Raw genomic sequence first — 21147 nt, forward strand, 5'->3', positions numbered from 1 at the left:
GCTGAGTTCCAAATAAAGATAATAAGAATATCTGATTGTGCTAAAGTGGAACTATTGCAAGTATACTTAATAAATTTAAATATATTGCATTGAAAGACTCATATTATACAGAGATCTTTCAATTCTTAACAATAGCGATATTAAAACACATTTTAGGCATAAGATTAAGAAATGTGCATTGTGCAATAAAGATAATTAAATAAATAATTTTTGCAGTCAATATATATCAATAAATATATTAATGGATTTTAAGTATACTTAGTATGAAAAAACAACAAAAAAAAAATGTTAGCAAAGGTGTTTTACTAGGGTATACCCAGACAGGAATGTTTACTTTACAGTCATCTAGAGATACATATTTATAATATAAAATTGTAATGTTGTTTACATAATTCTGATTTCATTTCATACGATAATAAGGTTTTGGTATTATATACACTTCTAGAAAACATAGCAGTTCACTGTGGGCAACTGGGAAACACACTGTACCTGCATTTGCAAGAAGGTTATGCATTTAACAGCCTGACTTAACCAGGTTAATGTTTAAAATGGATCATGGGCTCAGTCCCTGATGTTTGCAGCATCTTATCACACAAGGTGAAGAGTCCTTATTATGAAGTAATTATTAAAACATAATCTTGGAAATTACGGTCACCTTATTTTATCTATATGTGTTGTGTCATCTTCATGCATGATTGACAAGAGCTACAGTTAGTTCAGAGTGCCACTGCCAATTAAATGGCTGTAATGGGAGATGGCATCTGCTGTGATGTTGATGGGAAATGGAGTCCAAAATGACAGTGATGACAGGAAATTCAGTCAAATGTGAGCCTGTTGGGAAATGTGGTTTGAATCGTTGGCTCCACTGGCACAAAATGTGTTTGAGGTGTGCATGTGAGACACTGTGATCCTGTTATGTTCACTGGCTCACACGCACTCGAATTCTCAACCCACCTAGAGTCCTTTATCACATGCTTTGTGTCACTGTCCATACCCGTGTTAAACCCCACTGATTGACTTTATCCTCTCTCGCTTTCCAGCACCCAGAGGCCGACTTAACCATTAGGCAAAGGGGGCGACTCCTAAAAAGCTTTTTATATACGAGATGGGCAGATGCACAAGTAATTTTGAATGTGCTTCTTGTAGAAAATGCAGGGCCCTATGATTTCCGCAAAGCAGAAAAGGTGGACAGAATCATGGAATCCTTTCATAAAAACTGAATCTACTGTGTAATGAGAAATGTCACGGATTGAATGGCGCAGGATTCATTTTTAAATAGTATATTTGCCATTTAATATTCACATACACTAGTCCATATTGCAATTTGATTTAAGTGTCCTGACTTGCATTTGATTTATTCATCCAAAACACAGTCAATTCCATTTGATGGCGCTCACTTGTTTCTGTTCAGGACCCGGGTAGAGGACGCATGCGCAGTGACTTTCCACACTTTATGTTTGGTTGAAATAATCCTTAAGCGTATAAATCTATAATTTCCTTCAGTTTAATTTCAATTTGTAATTAAAATAAAAAATAAATAAATGTATTTTAAAGTTTAGAATTAATCATTGTGTAGACAATTGTGCTGTGAAAATTACCCAAAGTACTAACTAATGTTCAACAATGTTATAACCTGTTTAAACGTGAACAAAGGGTCTACAACATGAAAGAAAATGTATAACATGTACATGAAAAATCAAAAAAGTGGACAACTATGGTACACGGTCATGCAGCAGCAAGCATCACAACAATGAAAGGAACCTCAAAGTTGTAAATGTGTGCAATTGTAAAGGGCCTCATTTCTGTATTTTGCCTAGGGCCCCCAAAACACTAAATCCACCCCTGCTAGCACCCTCTCTCACTCCCTCTGCCTATGTGCATCCTGCCTGTGTCCAGTTGGTGCATAAATACGCCGTTGGCCTCTAAGCCTGATGAAAGGTTAACCTGCTGCACTGAAACATATTGATCCTTTAGTGTTCTGCATCAGCATCCTGGAGGATCTCATTCTCATTCTTGGTTTCAAATCTAAGCACAGTTAAGAGTTACCATGTACCTTTCACCAAGTGATATCCTTCTCATACAGTATACCTTTATTCAGAATTTAAGCTGTGGGTGGATCAAAATATGCACTGCATACATTTCATTAAAGGAGAAGTGTTAACATTTTGGTAGTGAACCAGTTAGAACAAATCTTTTAAGTGAATGAATTGTTGGTTGAGAACATGTATTTTTTTCCCTCAAATATGCAGTAAAGTGTATGCATTTAACAGTTGGTGAAAGATACCTGGATGTCCTACTTCTTCTACAACACGTTTACCCTCCATTGAGGGCAAGGAAAAGCAGTTGAGAATAGTGGAGAACAGCGGATGATAACGGTCAGTTTATTATAAGCACTCTCTGCAGTTTTGTTGTTTGCCACTTCACATGTTTATGCTCATTAAAGTCTGATTGGCTGTCAATGTTTTTATTATTCATCAGCAGCATAGGACTTCCCTATTCTCATAGAATTATTATTAGATCTTTATAGTTATAGTCAATGTTATAGTTATTGTCCTTGATGTGAATGAGCCTTAAAGCTCCAAAAATGACAAACAACCAAATAACAGACTCGGACTTCTGGCAACTAGCGTCAACTTCTCCGGACAGTAAATGGGGGCAAGATCTATTGCATCCTTTACTCTTCAAAATATATTTAGAAACGATGTCAGTTGACCCTTTATGGCAGTGACTCTTGAACAGGGGGTCTAAAGTTCTAAAGGCTGGATGACTCAAGATTATTTAAAATAATATACGATTATTAATGTATTTAACATTAATATTAAAACAACTATATTAAAACAATATAACTTAAAAAAATGTCCCCTCAATACTAATATATATTATTGTTGTTTTAATTTGTAATTATTATTATTGTTATTATTATTATTGTTTTTAATGGGGGCCTTCAAGTCAAAAAGGTTGAGAATAATTGCTTTAAGGTGTGAAAGGAAAGAAATGACACACATCACCTTTAACCTCTGAATGATAATACTCACCCACGCACATGTCTTACTTTTAGCACAGATACTGTGCACAGCCACACAGAACAGTTGCAGAGCACTGCTTCCTCCTGAGGGAAAGTCCAACTGTAGTTAAAGACACAAGCATGGATTCTGAGGGCCTCTTTGATTCAGCTGCAAAACCTTCTATTACATCAGCTGTAATAGAGAGGTGATGCCTCAGCATTACATTTAAGACCCCATCACGAACAATGCACATACTGCAGCGAGAGAAGACCCCCCCACCCCCACATGTTTGCCAGCTGATGCGGAGAAAGAAAAAAACGCCTATTCTATTTTTACTTCAGAGTTCAGCCCAGCAACTGTGTTTATTCCTTTTAGAGGGAGATGTTTGAGGTGGTACGCCGCAGACAAAAGGGGATTCTGCAGTGTAAGCAAAATCCCAGAGATAAACCATTCATCTGCTGTTATACAACAAAACATGTGGACCTATGATGAAAAATGGTAATTATTGGTCGGGCAGATTGCCACTGACAGATGCACTGGCACAACAACAATATGTATGTTGAGCTGTTATTGTTTCCCCTGTAATAAAATTGTGACAATTAATTTTAGTGCCTAACACACTGGGTGGCTGCACTATTTCAATCGAGACAAGAGCGCTGCAGTTAAGAAAAGTGGAGTTTTTATCGAACAAGGCATCAGTAAAATGTTTGTGAATCACTGGAAACATGAAAGTATATAGAACAGCCTCTGGCATTCAGTGAGCAATATATCTAAAAATATCTGACGATCGAGTTATCTTAGTGTGAAAAGCTGAGATCAATGGAGCAAGTAACACAAAACGCTGCTGATCCTCAGCGTTGCGATGATGTTAATGAAATGTAACTAAATCCAATAACTGGGCCATACGTTCCTCACACAGAGCTGTACAGTGCGTTAACTAGGCTCAGCAGTCGGCTAAGTACCTTATCATCAGCACAGACAATGAGCAAGCTAACATAAACTCCACACAAACTCTACAGCAGCCTTCATTATTGGGGAAAGACTCTTATTATGCAAACATTACGGAAAAGAAAATCCATACATATTTAAACTTCTGCTCATCATAAGGATGGATTTATTCTAAATGGCAGGCATTATGTCTTCGCAGAGTGCTAATTCCAAAATAGAAGTTAGTTAAAGGCAATCTGATGGTTTTAGTATGTAATTGTAATTATGAAGACATGATGACCCTGACATGACTTATAAAACTAATTTAACGCTTTATTAATAAAGGCACTGATTAGGGATATCAGAGCACTGTCGAAGCGCTTATACAACCTACGAAATTAGAATTGACATTTCAAATGATTGTAATAATAATATAAAAATTCAATTCAATTTCTGGTCAATTGTATCTTAATGTTGAAGCATGCACATAAATCTTTCATTAATTAACAAACTGAGAGTGCAATGCATACTGAGTCTGCCTGAATTTCTTCAGGGTGCTAATAATATAGAAATGAATAAAAATAAAAAATCTGGGAGTTGAGGACCTAGACTCTTTGGTGTGAGTGGAGTTTCTAGTGGCACTTGCATATCCTCAATATTAATCTACAGGCCGATTTTCCCCCGCAGGATTATTATTATTATTTATTTTTTTCAGATCTGCTCCTGGAAGTAAATGTGCCTGATGTCCTTTACTGACAGACAGAAAGTTCACACTGCCGGTCACTCAAGATGACCGCACGTAACTCATCTCTGTGTAAATAAAGACTGAACTTTGTAACAGGTGTGCAGGTTTGTGAATCTGATGCTTTTTAAATGTTTATTTTATTATAGGAAAGATTAAAAGACAAAAGAAATGAATAAAAGCTTACTGCCAACAGGTTAAGTCAGTGTGCACACTCGATGGATGGACACGTACAAGTCTTGATTTAAACACATCCATCCTCAAGTGTGTAATTAATAGATTCAGTATTAATGAGCTAGATTGTGCTCATTTAGATGCCATTTTACTGTAAAGTTATGTTCAAAAGCATAATTACATCTGTTTTTTTTTATTGATACAATGTTTCACACTATCAGAATTTTTGTATATCCAAAATTTCCCTTAATACTTTATACAGTGCGTGCCTGTTTTTCAAGAAATCATGTCTCTATCCAGCTTGCAAGCTCAGAAAGCATCAAATATTCAGGTGATTTTTCTTTTTTGGTTCTGTCTGAAAAATAAATAGTAAACGATTATTAATATTAACCACAGCATTGCTAAATAAATATTTTATCCAATTTTTATAGCATATCTATTTCAAGGAAGTATGAAGCTCTGTTGTGCTAATGTAATGTGATGGGTAGCAATAGTTTATTTTTAGGCAGTCACATGGGAGAGAGGCTGACATGATTTTTTATTCTGTTGCTTCACTATGGGCAGCAAAAGTGCATCCGTCGATACTCAACCACAATAAGGTCTCTGTTACAACTCGTTTTTAAGTTTTCTCTCCATTATTTTTTTATTCAGTAACCTCAAAGAGGAGCTGCAGTCTTTCTGCATGCCTTAGGTTACAAAGTCCTCCGATCTTTGGTGTAAGAAGTGTGTGCTCAGCCTCATTTTCATCCCCATCTTGTCTCCCATTATTGCTCTGGTCCTGGGATTTTAAACTGCCATGCTGAATCCAAGTAAAACAGCCTCAGAGATGCACAGAGCCAAGACTTTTACATAAATAAATGTGCTCGTTGTGCAACGTTATGACAATCACCCACTTAAAAAAGACCAGATACCACAAATCGAACCAAAAACCTCTGTTTTTCTCAAGCTGTCTGTTTATATGAAGAGGGCTACTGCTTGAACACTTTCAAGTTGCTTCTACCCCCTTGTTTTTTTTTTTAAACTGAGAGAGACTTCAAAGTACTTTAAATAGTTCAAAAAATATATGTAACACTATGCATCAGGCTTGAACTTTACCCAAAACCCCAACATTAAAACATGTAATTCCAACACGCTTAAACTCACCATTTAAAAATGTATAAAACATAAATAAATGTAATACATTTTCCATTGCTATGATTCGGAGGAACATACTAAGGACTTGAAATGTAAACACAATATGTGTCAATATTATAATTTTTACACGTTCAAAAAAACATTTGATTCAACATTTAAGAAGATTTTAGCCATCTGCAAACATTGCAGCTGTTAAAGCCATGTGCAATACCTGAACCAATGAATGAGGTTTTGACGTCACATGCCCACATCCCACACACACTCCTCCACATGTATGCAAGGAGCTTGCACAATGCGGCTGGCTCCAGCGGTCAGAGACATGACTAATAGTATGCTAACTCGCCTGCTTTGTGTTGGCCGTGTAGTGGCTGATTTATGTGTAAGCCCGGGGGAGAGAAGCCCTCCAGGTTATTGAAATATTCAACGTGGGGTTTGAGGCTGAATGTTTGTACAGGTAAATCGATAGTGCAAGTCAATATTCTACCCACGGCCAAGCAAGTCAAGAGGGGCAAGCAGGGTTGCATGGGAGCAGGAGCCGACACCTGCCCACCTCCGTACAGGTCACATTATGTATCACAGCAAATTAATACTGACCTCCATTTTACTTTTACACTTTATTTTTCCACGCAAGAGTTTTATGCTGCCATCTACCAAGGAAATGATCTGTGCGTGGCCGTGTTCAAGTGCTCTGTGAGAGACTGCAGGGCTGGATGAGATCTGATGGGATGTGATCGGGAATGATGGGACTGCTGATGGTAGAGGAGAGATCCTCCTCTCGCATGTGTCATAAATTTTAGCGCTCAGCCGTGGTGGGAGTTTGTACAGTGATGTAACGATGTAACGGATCGGGATGGAAGATGACGCGGGGCTCTGAATGACAGTACGCTCATATGTAGACTTGTAAACAACTCATACCTGCGGATCACTTTGAAACCTCAAGTGTGCATGGGAAAACAAGTCGTAAGTATTCTGTGATCCTCATCCAATCAGATGTTAAGTACACACAGACACTCTAAGATCATAAGCAAGCACATGTACACAGCACTCTCTTACACTCTATCACACATATACAAACACTCATTTCTGATTTACTCAGACTAACAATTCCTCTCTGAGACTTCCTGTCTGACTGCGTTTTCATTTCTCCTTGTTAGGATGCCACTGGAGGGCTGGTGTCTGTTCTCTCTGTATGAGGACACTTTATCAAAATAAATAAAGGTTAATGCAAAAAAACCCTACGTTAAACATACACTACCAATCAAAAGGGTTGGGCTCTTTACAATTTATTTTTTGTAATACCTTTCTGTCATGAAAACTCTCTGAAAGTTTAGCATGGTGATATACATGGCAAAGTTAAACGAATGTGCTGAGGCAGAGCAAGTACTTCAGCCAGTACATTCACAGACATGTGGTGAAGGTGGAGGCTTTCTGAAGTGCGCTAAGAATGTTGAGCAGCAAGCTCATCGATGATTCGAAAAGAACCAATCAGCTGCGCCATGTGAATAATGATGCGATTGTATCAGATTGAGTTGAACATATTGGCCTGCACCATCTAGAGTTTCATGACAGAACTTTGTATTTATTCAGCAAGGACACATTCATAGAATAACCCTCCCTGAATAAATGTATCATGGTTTTCTGCAAAAACATTATGCAGCACAACTGTTTAACATTGATAATAATAAGAAATGTTTCAATAGCAGCAAATCGGCATATTAGAATAATTTCTGAAGGATTATGTGACACTAAAGACTTGAATAATGGCTGCTGAAATAATATGATTAATATTTCATGATATTAACATTTTTTCTTTATTTTTTTGTTGTTGTCAAATTAACACACCCTTGGCGAGAATAAAATATTCCCTTAAATAATAATTTGTGCAAGCCAAAACAGTGGTCAAAGTCAGTGCCTAAAGGGTCTTAATAAATTTAGGGTGTACTCAAACTAGACGTTTTGAACCACGCCTGAGAGCATTTGATCTTCAAAGCACAGTTTGTTTGACAATTGCGAGCGCTAGGGCCAGGGCGTGGTTCGGTTGGGCTCGGGTGCGGTACGCATGCAGTGGGAGCACTAACCGCGCCGGAGCATGGAACAGAAAGTATTTTGTGTGCACTACTGTCATCATTACGACCGCAAACATATTCTATTACTACTACAATACTACACTTTTCAATAAATTTTGTTAAACCAAGTATATTTAGGTTTATAATGGCTCTGGGTCTTACCGTATTAATGAACAGGAAATGTAGTTTGCGAGTAAAGCTGCAAATTATTTCGTTGGCCTTTAGCTGTATCTGTAATAATTTTTTGAAACAAGTGAAAATAAATGCACATCCTAAATTATAAATGAATCGGTTCAAGGCAACCATGCCTAGTGTGAGTACACCCTTGAAGCCTTGTGCAACTAAAGAGTTACAGAATTGTAACAATACGATGACAGAATTGTCATGTTTGGGAGAAATCTCCCTTTAAACTTCCAGTATTTCAAGTCATTAAAGTTAAAATCCAAACCAAAATGAAAATTGTGTCATTAATCACTTACCCCCATGTCGTTCCAAACCCAAAAAAGCTTTGTTCGTCTTCGGAACACAATTTAAGATATTTTGGATGAAAACCGGGAGGCTTGTAACTGTCCCATAGTCTGCCAAGTAAATTACACTGTCAAGGTCCAGAAAACTATGAAAAGCATCGTCAGAATAGTCCATCTGCCATCAGTGGTTCAATCTGAATTTTTATGAATCTATCTTCTATAAAAAAAAAAAAAAACGTGAGGCCTAAACAACATTCAGTCCTCAAGGCTTTTTAAACTTTCAGGCGAGACTTGGGTGTCTAGCCAAACTTTCCTTTTCTAGTTTACTCTATGCTGCTGCTGGGGTAATGCAGCCAAAGTTTTTCTCCGCTTGACTATCTCTGCAATAATAGAGCTTTTGTGAAGTGAAACACCCCTAGGTTATGAGACATATATACACGTGCTTCTGGCAAACAATTAATTGGCACTTTGCATTGCTAAAAGTGTTGATACACTTGATTCCTGTTTGGCTGGGAGGAGAGCAGAGCAGCAGCTATTAATCAGAGCGTCTCTCAGCCATTTACAGAAGCATGTAAACTATCACACTGTTGCAGTGACAGTGTAGCTGCAGCCTTGCCAGCTCTTCTCAGCAATCCGTGTTTCCAGGGCCTTCTGTGAAAACTTACTTCAGCACTTTTGACCATCTCTCTCTTTCTCATATCTCTCACTCCTGTGATTTCATGTGGCTCTGCAGGTTAGAAGCATGCAGACTCTGTATGTCTCGCTCAGTGGGGTGTGGATGCTTCTGTTCGGATTTGTGTGTGCGCGTGTGCTTGATTGTGTTTTCTGTATAAACAGATGTTTGTGATGTATTTACATCATTATAGTTTAAAGATATAGTTCACCCAAAAATGGATAAATTCTGTTATCATTTACTCACTGTCATGTCTTTCTAAACCTGTATGACTTACCATTCTTCTTTGAGTCCAATGCAGTTTTGGACCTCATTGACTTTAAATTTAATGGAAGAAATGATTTGAAACACAGGATCAGCAAATGATCTCAGATGTTTGGGTGAACTATCCCTTTGAGAGTAAAGTGTGTAATTTCAGTACCACTAGCAAACAGGAAATTCAAAAACAATAATTGTTTCCAAACAGGTTTCCCAACCACCCTGTCTTTTACTGGATGAAAAATGGAAAGATTCATATAAATTATACATAAAAAAACGAGCATGCTCGAGGCAGATACATTTTTTATCTGATAAGAAAACATGCATAAACTATGACAGAAACATATTTACAGAATAAATTCCTCAATTCACACCAAAAAGTCATGTGACTTTGCAAAATTGGACAGGATAACTGGACAAACCTGTGGACCGACCAAGTTGCACAGCGTCTCAAATGCTGTTTTTTGATGTTCTGAAAATGTTGAAGTTTATCAGGAAGTTACAATTTTGTTCTCTTCATCTCAGTGGATGGAAACGGTGCTTTATTCGCAAATGTTTTACTGTTTACTACTGTGAAGCTATATACGATCTCTATTGTATAAAGAGCTATATAAATAAATGTGACTCGACATGACTAGACTACTTGTAGTACATTAAACTAGGACAGAAGTGTTTTAAAGTTTGTTTTGCACACACACACACACACACACACACACACACACACACACTTTGGTCCCAGTCTAAGAAGGCCATCAGGCTGCACCCCACACTCTGAGTGACACCATGACTAATACATACACAGATAAACACCATCTATGACAAACATGATAAGAGTGCGGCACAAAACACGCTGACAAACACCCCCAGATCTGCATCCCCATGGAAACGCTGACACATGCTGACTGATGGATGTCTCCATGGATACCTGTCACTGTGGAGACAGACACCATGTCTCCCTCAGTGCAGTGCCATCAGAATCAAAGTGAGCGAGTGAAGCAGCAGGGAGGGAGGTGTGGAGAGCTGGACATGAACAGAGGAAAGCAGAAGAAAAGCTGTGTTTATCTGACAGCCAATGCTGCAGTGTTTCTTTGGAGGTCTCCTCCCTCATGTGAACCTGTCAGCTTGTTGCACCGTTCTGGAGGTGGACTTATTCATCTCTGTCCATTCTCTTTTCTATATACCTCCTTTCTAATTCAACTCTCTTTTCAGCCCTCCTTGGCCATCATTTCAGGGGTGTGGCTACAGATAAGCTGATTTACCACCCGATAGAAAATCAATTAAATTACACTTTTAGCTTTAGCTTGGACATTTTCTCCAATTGATTATTGGCTATTCAAGGGCCAACAGTCAGCGCCGCATAATGTCAGCTCAGTCCAAGCATTTCAATTCTGTCCATGTGGTTGTTTTAAAACCTACTTACCATAGTTTACGTTTTTCTTCAACAAAGATAAGTATGCAAATTAATATAGAAACCTAGATTTAAACCTTAGACTCCCCACATTCAAAGTAAAAACCTTATCTAGGACTCTACCATATGGATTATTTTCTGCTTTTTTTTTTACCATTTTAACTTCCAATGACAACATTTTCACCTGCAACTCAATGCAAGAATCATCTATTAATTTTTTTAACAATGCAGTTTTATATTTGGTGGAATTTATATTTTTTTCATTAAATGTTAAGTCTACAAAAAACATAAAGCTTTAGTTAAAATTAAAATTATTTCATTTATTTAAATAAATCGCTAAATTCATGTTTCTTTAAAAAAAAAACATATTTCTTTAATAAAATTGTAACAAGCTCGAAGTTCACACTTATGCTGGGAAACAATGACATATGCAATTCATACCCAAGCTTTCAAAATTGTCGCATGCCTTTTTTGCAATTTTAGCCAAAAGCTCATTTATGTTAGCAATTTAAGTTAACATTGTCTATGTGACAAATCAACAGAATTTGCAACAATATTATAAAAGACCAAAGGTATTTCCAGTTATAAAGTGTCTGTTCAACATCAATGAATGTAAGATTTCCAGTGGCAAAGCAGCACTGGTCCAAAACTCTCTTACACTGGTCTTAGACCTTCAGACCAGTTGAGTCCCGTTACCTCTTGACCAACAAAGTGACAGCTGAGTGTTTGAGTAAATTTGGATTGCAACAGTTGTGTTTCGCCAATTAGGTAATGGTAAAATATTTTTTTTTAATTGCAAACTTGAATTTTATTTCTTCTTATATTAACTTTAGTTGCCCCCACCACATCTCCATCCTGGGAAGTCATCTTAGTAACACCACAACATCACTCTTTCCTTCTCTGCTCTCCAGACCCTTCCAAAACTCCCTATAGCTCCTGGCAGCCTTCTCTCCAAAGTTCTCCCTCCATCATTCTCTCCCACACTGGGTGAAATGGAAGCACGCTCTGAGAGCCTGGGGTTGCTATAGTAACAGGCTCACTCACCATCTTGCATGTCAACATCACATGAGCTCCTGATGACCATAGCCCAACTGCAAGGCTATGAGGCTGGGACGGATCCATCACTCTGCTCTGGGGATTCAGAACCCCACCTGGGACTCCCTGTCTCTCTCTCAGTGCTGCCACTGCTGCTATATAGGGCTGTATCTACACAGGGAGAGATGACAAGGTCTCCCAAATAATTAACGAATGGGTAACTTAATTAAATAAATAAATCTACATGCCTGAGTCAACTCTCTGTGGACTTCCAACACCCACAGCAGGGCTCAATAATAAGCTTCTTTTTTTTTTTTGGCCCAGGCTGTTCGAGTCAGATTTTTACTTGCCCTGCCAACATTTATACTGGCACCCCACAATTAAATAAATAGCTATTTTTAGCCACATATTTTAATATGCACAAGAATATAGCCTTTATATAAGAATACACATTTTAAGACTTTTGTTAAAAAAAAAAAAAAAAGGTTATGACTGCATTATGACAAAAAATTAAAGGGGGTGAAATGCTATTTCATGCATACTGAGTTTTTTACACTGTTAAAGAGTTGGATTCCCATGCTAAACATGGACAAAGTTTCAAAAATTAAGTTGTACGTTTGAAGGAGTATTTTTGTTCCAAAAAAACCTCTTCCGGTTTGTCACAAGTTTCAGAAAGTTTTTTTTTCGAGTATGGATCTGTGTGACGTTAGATGGAGCGGAATTTCCTTATATGGGTCCTAAGGCACTTCTGCCGGAAGAGCACGCGCTCCCGTAGAGCAGAACACTGAGAGGCTGAGCACAGCCTGATCAGAGCGAGAGCGTCGCGAAAAGTCACAAAAGGAGTGTGTTTTTGGTTGCCAGGGCAAGACAACCCTGCACAGATTACCAAAAGAGAAACAGCATTAAGGGACCAGTGGATGGAGTTTATTTTTACAGAGCATCAACGGAGTTGTGCAAGTGTTTTTGTTTGTTCCCTGCATTTCGGATTGCACATCGTTTATTTCTTAAGGATAATGCAGTCCCAACGAAAAAGGGTCACGATCATGTGTTGGAACCGCATGCGGTGATTAAAACTGTTTCAAATATCTCTGTGTTGTTAACTTAGCTATCAGCGCGTAAGCACATCAAGTAAACAACATGCGATGTTGTCATCAAACTTCACTTCACAAATGGCTGCTCCCCGGCCCTTGACGAATGTGATTCGCGGAGAGCGAGAGAGAGAGAGAGAGAGAGAGAGAGAGAGAGAGAGAGAGAGAGAGAGAGCCCCAGCCGCAAGCTCACCGTCTTCAAACAACACGAGCGCTGTCTTGCTCTCTCTCCCACACGCATATTAATAAATTGACACAATGGTGACGATGTTTAAATCATTTAAAATTAAGAATGTAAATGTGCTCACTCCATTTTTGTTTGTAAGAAAAAATTAGGTTAGATTTCATATCGCAATATATATCACAGAAAAATAAAATATCACAATGTCATTTTTTCCCAATATCGTGCAGCCCTAATATATATATATATATATAAAAAAAAAAAAAAAATTCTACCTATTTTTGAATGATTCTTTCCAGGTCTTCGCTTGCTAAATTATTTCATATTTTAATTAACAGAATTCACACCAGCAATGTTTAAAACATCTCAGAAATCCAAATGTTTAAATTCACAAGGCATAAAAACATATGTACAAGCTCAACAAATGCAATGTGCAGTGACAGCCCGACACTGGCCCGAAAGGGAAACTGACAGTCCCGCCAACTGGCTCAAAACTCTCTTACACTTCCCCCGGGCCATTAGGCCATCCTTATTTGCAGAGGCCAGCACAGGATCACTGAGAAACCCGAGAGAGCGAGAAAGAGAAGTATATGTGTGTGTGAAGAAATAAAGTCCAGCACATTGATGATGGCACTCTGCACAATCACTCTAAACATGGAGCCAAGGCTCGGATTTATCACAGAAACAGCACGGACACTTCTAGCTTGTGCTACCTTGCTCTGCCCTTCTGCATCCTTCTTCTTTTGACCTTCATTCTCTCTTTCTCTTTTCACAGCACTCTCAACTGCAGACAGGGGAACTTGAATTTTCAACTCCACCTATTTAGCTTCAAAAACCCCTCACTCTTAAATCAGAATAAATGTAAATCAGCAAAAGTGTAGATTATTAATTCCCCTTTCTTTATTGTACCTGTATAGCGTATACTTCTATGTCACAGTAAGACAAGCTATGCAATATCGAGTTCATAATCGAAGGCGAATCATCTGCATTAATCATCTGCATTAATTAACTTGATATTGCGAAGCTTGTCAGTGATCTGTGGCTCTGTGTATTAAATGCCACACCATCTGAAAGAATTTGATGGAGATTTACTACTAATCACAGAACCAGCTTTACTGACATGACATGCGATTTATCATGCAGCCCTAATAACAAACATACAACAAATTAGGTGTATTTATGACTCTTCACTACTTTTTTACGAATTAACCAAAAAGACTTAAAACAAAACATCTCAAACTCATTATTTAACCTTTTTGAATCTGTCTAAAGATACATGCATTGACTGAAGAAGTCAGAGCGTTCTTCCTCAAGTGCATCATAAATTGAGAATTATAAACTGAATCTTTAAGGAACCGGACCATTACATTCCCAGATTTAACTGTGAAAAACATGCATGATTCAAGGTCTTTCCTTTGCATTAGACTCTTCCTTTGTGACTACTTCCTCCCACCCAAGACAACAGCATTAAGACAGTCCCCAAACGCACACAAACGTACCTCGTGGAGACCACCACTTCACAGTTAATAAACTCTCCCCCAGGGACTGTGTCTACTTAAAGCCTCACGAAAAGCAGCACAGATGAGGCTCTGAATCCAGGACTTCTAATCAGACATCATCATCGTGATCTACTGTTTGACCTGATTTTGTAAAACACAGTCAACACACTCATTCTCGCACAGGAAAGATAGCACACATAAATGTGCACATTTACAACAGGAAAATCTCCTTAGTCTGAGCCTGCACTGCTGCGCCGGGCCCTCCTCCTGCCCTGGCTCACTTATTCCTTCGGTGACCCGAATCAAACTCCTTCCAGATAGTGTGGCTCAATGCAACAGCACCGTCATAGTGCTTGCGTTGCGAGGTCACTGAAGCCTGAATGCTCTCATTACCAAACTGCCTCTCCAAACACATGAGCTAACCAAAGCCTGACCACTTCCATTACCCCAAGTCAGCTTTACTCACACATGATTGAGCCATTGTCTGACCACCCTTACAAGTCAGGCTCTCTCTGTTTACCATGAAGTAAGCAGTTCCTGACAGTCTCCATTAGGGAATATCAATGTGACAATCCATTATCTATATAACATCATATTACATCTGCCTCTTGTCACCTTGAAATCAATGACTTATGAACAGATGGCTGAATCTTAGGTTGACTTGCAGCTGACCCAGTGCTTTTGCCAATATATGTTAGGATCATGGCTAAAACACTTCCAGATGTACAGTTCTTCGTGTTTTGAGTCAAACATGATGGGCTAAACATAGAGCCATCACTTGCAGTTAGAATAAGTCACACATGGATAAACCTCAGCATGGCTGCAGTCACTACAAACACATTACGCAGAGTTTATGTTCTGAAAGCATCTCGGCTGGCGAGCTTTCTTCAAATAGCCTCACAGAGGCCAGAATCTGTCATGACTCAACTTATTTATGGAGCGAAAACCCAAAAATACACCACGTGTGACCTTAAAATACCTCCATGTATTCTTTCTGTCTGAACAATCAAAAGGTTCATTTTGTTCACCTGCCAAAAACAATAACACCAGTAGCACTAAACACATGAACCAAGTCGTGACAATCTGCTAATGTACACATAATCTAAACAAAGATAGACTGCTTTATTAACACAAGGCTGCATATTTCACCTCAAATCAACACAGACTCATTAACAATCCCTCATGGGCAATTTACTCAACCTTGCAGTGGCCTTTCGTGCCTATTGTCTGTCTTCACAAACCCACGATCAAGATGTTCCCCCCTCCCCTAACACATGACAGACCTCTCGCCCGAGTCCCTCTATCCCTGAAGCCTTTTACATCCACATGAGTGCACTTCCATCGCTCCAGTGGGTTCCAGACCTCGCCACGGGAGACTCGAATGCCATGAATGATTCCTGCCTTTGGAGACATTTCCACTGTACCCAATTATGTTACTTCGGGGCTGGATAACGGCATTAATTTCATATTGCTAACCACTGCCATTCCTTACTGACGATTACTCAATAATTAAAGGTCTGACAGTCTTCATTGTTCCCCTGAAGGACCAGCACACAGGCCTGGACTGGGGAACTCAATCAAACCAATCATGGCTAATTATTGCGGTGGCCCTCTTCCTCCACACCCCCACTCAGTGGGGAGAGCGAAGGAGGCCAGAATCAGCACTATGGATGGGTCAGCATGGTTCAATCCTCCTCATTTATCAGTTTTGAAAGCACACCATGTCACTTCATCCCTGCGACTGCACATGCCAAGGTGACATGCAATGATTTATACGAAGCCATCTCCATATCAACGGAGACGCCTTGGATTGCTAAAGTAGGCAGTGGTCAATTCAGCAGTGCAGCCATCTCTTATGAAGACTGCAGATGGCCTTCTCACAATCCAGCCGAGAGCGCCGTGTCTTGAATGCCACTAAGAAGTTTAGTTTTGCATGATGCCAGATCGTTCGAAAGTGGTTCATGCAAAGAAGGCATCCAAGAAGGGTCATCCTTCTCCCTAGCTTGCTTAAACAAGGGGATTTATATTTTATGTGTGGTGCATTAAAATAAGACAGAAGTGTCTGGCACTTGCCATGATGGTGTAACTGTTATCCCTAGACATCACTTCAGACTTATTCATTACACTTTTATAACTTTGCTCAATGTCAAAATTCAGCCAGTCAGTAGATGTTACACGCTCCAATATGCATTAGTTAAACGTCCTGCGCTCGCATAGTGTTATATAGCCTTGAATACAGACTGCAAGTACAGCCAGTGCACTGTAAAGAGGCGTCTGTGCAGTTATCTTTAGGGGAAATCGTTCGGCAATGTAATGGCTTAAAGATTATGGGAGATAAAACTAAAATTCGACACAGGCTCTGATTTTTGGCTTCAAACAAAGGTCTGTGGAAGCACTTAGCCCTCCGACTATGCCTGCTTTTGATAAACCTGCTCTGGACCGAGATGGAGTCTTACAATCAACAATATCGTACTGCAAAATTTCTCTGCATGTCATCAGCCAGAATTGAGCTCCAGATCCCATGGCACAAGAGCACCAAAGACTAGTTGATAGCTAACATCATCCAACACACTACAAATACCTCCCACACCCCTTCTGAGTTAGAGAAACAGACTTTTATTGTTGTGCAGAGGATATTCTGAAAGAGAAAAAAAAAGACTTTGGATGATGTGACACCTGGCATGTGCAAAAAGAAGCCTATGAGGCAATTTAGCCCAGTGGAGTGTGTGTGTGTGTGTGTGCACGCATGCATGTGTGATCATTTCTGTGAGTCATCTAAATTTTTTGCTAAGAGACAGGTGTGCAGGTGTGTTGAACCATGTCCCATGTGCGAGTGTGTGTTTTTGCTTATTGTTGTCATTGTCTATGAGTAAACAAGACAGATTTATGACTCTAATAATTAAAGAGCATTTGGTTTGGTTGGAGCACCGGTTTAATTAATGCATTACTGTACACATACATTGATTTCTCCTAATGGAAACTGGGGTGAACAAGGGTGAAGTGAAATAAATAAATTAATTGAATACATAAAGTTGACTCCCTGTCCATCCAGATCCTATAGGATGAGGTTGAATGCTTTATTAAAGGAATATTCCAGGCCCAAAACACGTTAAATTCAGCTGACAGCATTTATGGGATAATGTTTATTACCACAAATTATTTTAACTTTTTTTTTTTTTTTTTTTTTAAGAAAAAAATCTAAAAGTTATGGTGAGGCACCAGCGAAGCATCCTGAAAGCCATACCGTGCAAAGTTACTGGATCATGTAACACTATGCAACAGCACCTTGCTCTCCACATGCATATAATCTAATCCCACTGAGGCAGCTGGTTCTGTTCTGTAGCCGTGTCTTGCTTTTCCTTGATGTCAAACGACTTTCATCGGCTTCGTTTTTTGTGTGCTTGTAAACCACCTTTTAATCATTACCTAATTATTTAGATCTAGATTTGCCGCAGGCTCTGAGAAGCAACTTGCTGAGTTGCATCCCTGAAGGGTCTGTTTGGAGCAGAAGGGTTGAGGGTGCAATGCTCTCTGTGAACTGCTCCCTTAAAGCATGTCTGTGAAAAGCCTTCCTCTCTGACGGCTGATATCTGTCACCTTTTGACCCACTGAAGCCCCTTCATACATTTAAAAAAGGCACATGAAACACAAAAGTAAGGTGAGGCATCAAAGGATGACTAGCGCGGCAAACATAAAAGGTATGATTTTAAAGGGCCTTTTAGCAAGAGAAGCTTGAAGCTGATGCAAAAAAAAAAATAAAACAGTAGGCTAGATATCATTTTTCAGTTATAACTTTACATGCAATATATTGCACAGTCACAGAGAGTAATGAAGCGTGAACAAAAGACTTTAATTGATTATTCATAAAACTTCATGTCACCTTTAAATTTAACACCTGTGTGTTAAGAGAAGCCATTGGAAAATCCACAGCAGGTAATTGTCTCACTTCAAACCATTCAAAAGGCATTAGAGAGTTATTAACGTGGGTTAATTCCAACATGGTGGATGGTTTTTATGAATACGGCCCTGGGTGACTCCAGAGTTTAAAGGGACAGTTCGTGCAAAAATGAAAACGCTGTCATCATTACTTGCCCTCATGTTGCTTTTAACCTGTACGACTTCCTTTCTCCCACGAACCACAAAACGAGATGTTAGTCAGAATGATAGCCTCAGTCACTGTTCACTTTCACTGCTTTTTTTTTTTTTTTTTTACATATGAAGTAAATGGTGACTGAAGTTGCCGTTTCTGCCTAACACAAACTGTTCCACCTCTGAGGAGCTCCAAGAACTGAAAAATGTAAATGCTCTAGTCTACTCACCAAAACTGTTTACAAACATGTCATGATTGTGTTATGCAGCCATTTTGGCCCAGTGATGCCTGGCTTGCAATGTGAAATGTCTCCCTCAAAGCTTGTGTTCAAATACATTTATTTATGTGATGTGTCATGGCTTACATTGCCAAGGGAACGTATATGAAAATGAAAGCACTTTTTTTTGTTCTCTTAGAAATACACAGAGCCTGAGCTCTCTGTAAAAAGCCTAATCATTCTCTTCCAATATGACAGCATGACTCAAACTCTGGATCATCTGATCACCCACTTTTTACACCATAAACTTCCAACTTAAGCTAAGATCCTTTTACTTCTGAAATGACATAGCAATAATATCATCAGGAGCATTTACTATTATACCGAACAAAACGCATGAGAAACCTGTGTGCAGAATCGCACCTTTTTCCTTCAGCAACAGATGCCCAAGTCATCACCACTCATGTCTTACACACACACACACACACACACTCAGTGTGCATAGCACATGCATGTGGGTTAATTTTCTCCCAGCTGAAGCACCGCGACAACACATCAACATTTAAACCCTTAGTTTCATGTTTCAAATATAGCAGCAGTGGCTCTTCATTCACTGCGCTTAATCTGTTGGTTTCTTGTGCGCGAGCGGTGGAGCTCGCGCAGGCAAGCCGCGCGCGCTTTAGCGATTAATCACAGGCCACACAGCGCCTTCGTATTTATACCCATGAATTTGGACAAAGCGTCTTCCAAAATGAAACCGCTCAATCATTTTCAAAAATACAACTGCTATCCAAAGTTTAAAGGCAACAGATTTAGTGGTTGCCACAGTGGTTACTGGTAAAACAAGAAACAGCGTGACAAGTAAACTAAAGAAATTGCGCATTGGTGAGCATCCTCGGTATAACACGCTGACAAACACGCATCGAGAGGTCGATATTTACGTGTTGCGTAGAAAAGTCTAAGATTATTGCACACATAACCAGCATTGACTAAAACAGCGTACGTTACGTTTTCATGCTAGTTTTATTCGCCAGTGGGTTTAAAACGAATAACCCCTCATTCCGCGTCTTCAACAGCAGTCCTATATACCAAAGTAATCCATCCATAATTTATGACTCTAGGTCACTCCATATCGGTGAAAGGTGTCTCGACAGCACAAATTCATTAGTTTACATCGACGCCCGGACACACGCGGGCGCGCACCCGCGCTCAACTGGACACAGAAACACTGTCGCATTAATTCCTTTGTACTCATATCCATCATAAAACAATGGTTTGCGTAATTACAATTGTTAACACAAATGGAAAATAAGAGAAAATACAAAATTTGCCTTATTCAACGAGCAGCTGTTTACGAAGGCCATTCATGCACAAATTTCCAAGTCTAACGATCATACGTACAAAATGTTTTACAAGTAGCTAGTATACTGTATGTATCCAGACTTACCTCGTCTATTGTTCCTTAGTTTTTGTTTTGTATCTAAATATATCCTTCAGAAGCTCTGGTGCGGAGTCGATGTCTCCTCTCGCCTGTCTTTCTCCGTCTCCTAGTTCTCTCGCTCTCTTTCTGTTCAACCCCCTCTCTCTCTCTCTCTCTCTCTCTCTCTCTCTCTCTTAAATTGATTCACCCTTTCGCAGAACTGGAAGCACAGCACTGTCTGCCTGTGAGTAGTGGTGGGTTAAAAGGAAAAAACACACGCAGGAAGACATTACAGCCAACTTGACCACAGTAGCCTACAACATGTAGTGTGGTTAAAAGCCCATGGGATTAAATAATAATTATTAGCCTGTATCGAATGGCACAACTGAGACGGTAAAATAACGCTTAAATCGCAAAAACCGACCACTCTTATACTCAAATACTTCAGTGTATTCGTTATTCAGTCAAACCTAAATGCGGAACCGTTAACCGGAGACTTTAGAACCTGCATACAATTCTTAATGTGCTGTAAAAGCAAGTAGCTGCTTCTAGATCTTCAGACAAACCCAAACACGCCCTCTATTAATGCAGCAATTAGTTAATTAGAAGCAAAACAAGCTTGGCGTCCGTTGGGTGTTTGAAAGTCTCAGTTATCTTTAGTGATGTTAAGCTTTAACTCTGGCCTTCCTGTACATTCCGTTTTGGAACGTTTTACTGTGAAAGCTGTTGACAGTTGAGAAAACGCGATTCTTTTATGCATACA

The 21147-nt window shown here is 39.2% G+C and overlaps 1 protein-coding gene across 1 annotated transcript in view; it reads right to left on the reverse strand.

Moving 5' to 3' along the window:
• Positions 1-20870, reverse strand: part of LOC127949158 (leucine-rich repeat-containing protein 4B-like) — a 33462-nt gene extending 12592 nt beyond the window's left edge. The window contains exon 1 of the mRNA XM_052546133.1: positions 20412-20870. The gene's annotated coding sequence lies outside the window, so the exon portion shown is untranslated. The remainder of the gene's footprint in view (positions 1-20411) is intronic.
• Positions 20871-21147: the final 277 nt, after the last annotated feature.

This window comes from Carassius gibelio, chromosome A3, assembly GCF_023724105.1.
Source record: "Carassius gibelio isolate Cgi1373 ecotype wild population from Czech Republic chromosome A3, carGib1.2-hapl.c, whole genome shotgun sequence".
NCBI classification, from domain to species: domain Eukaryota; kingdom Metazoa; phylum Chordata; class Actinopteri; order Cypriniformes; family Cyprinidae; genus Carassius; species Carassius gibelio.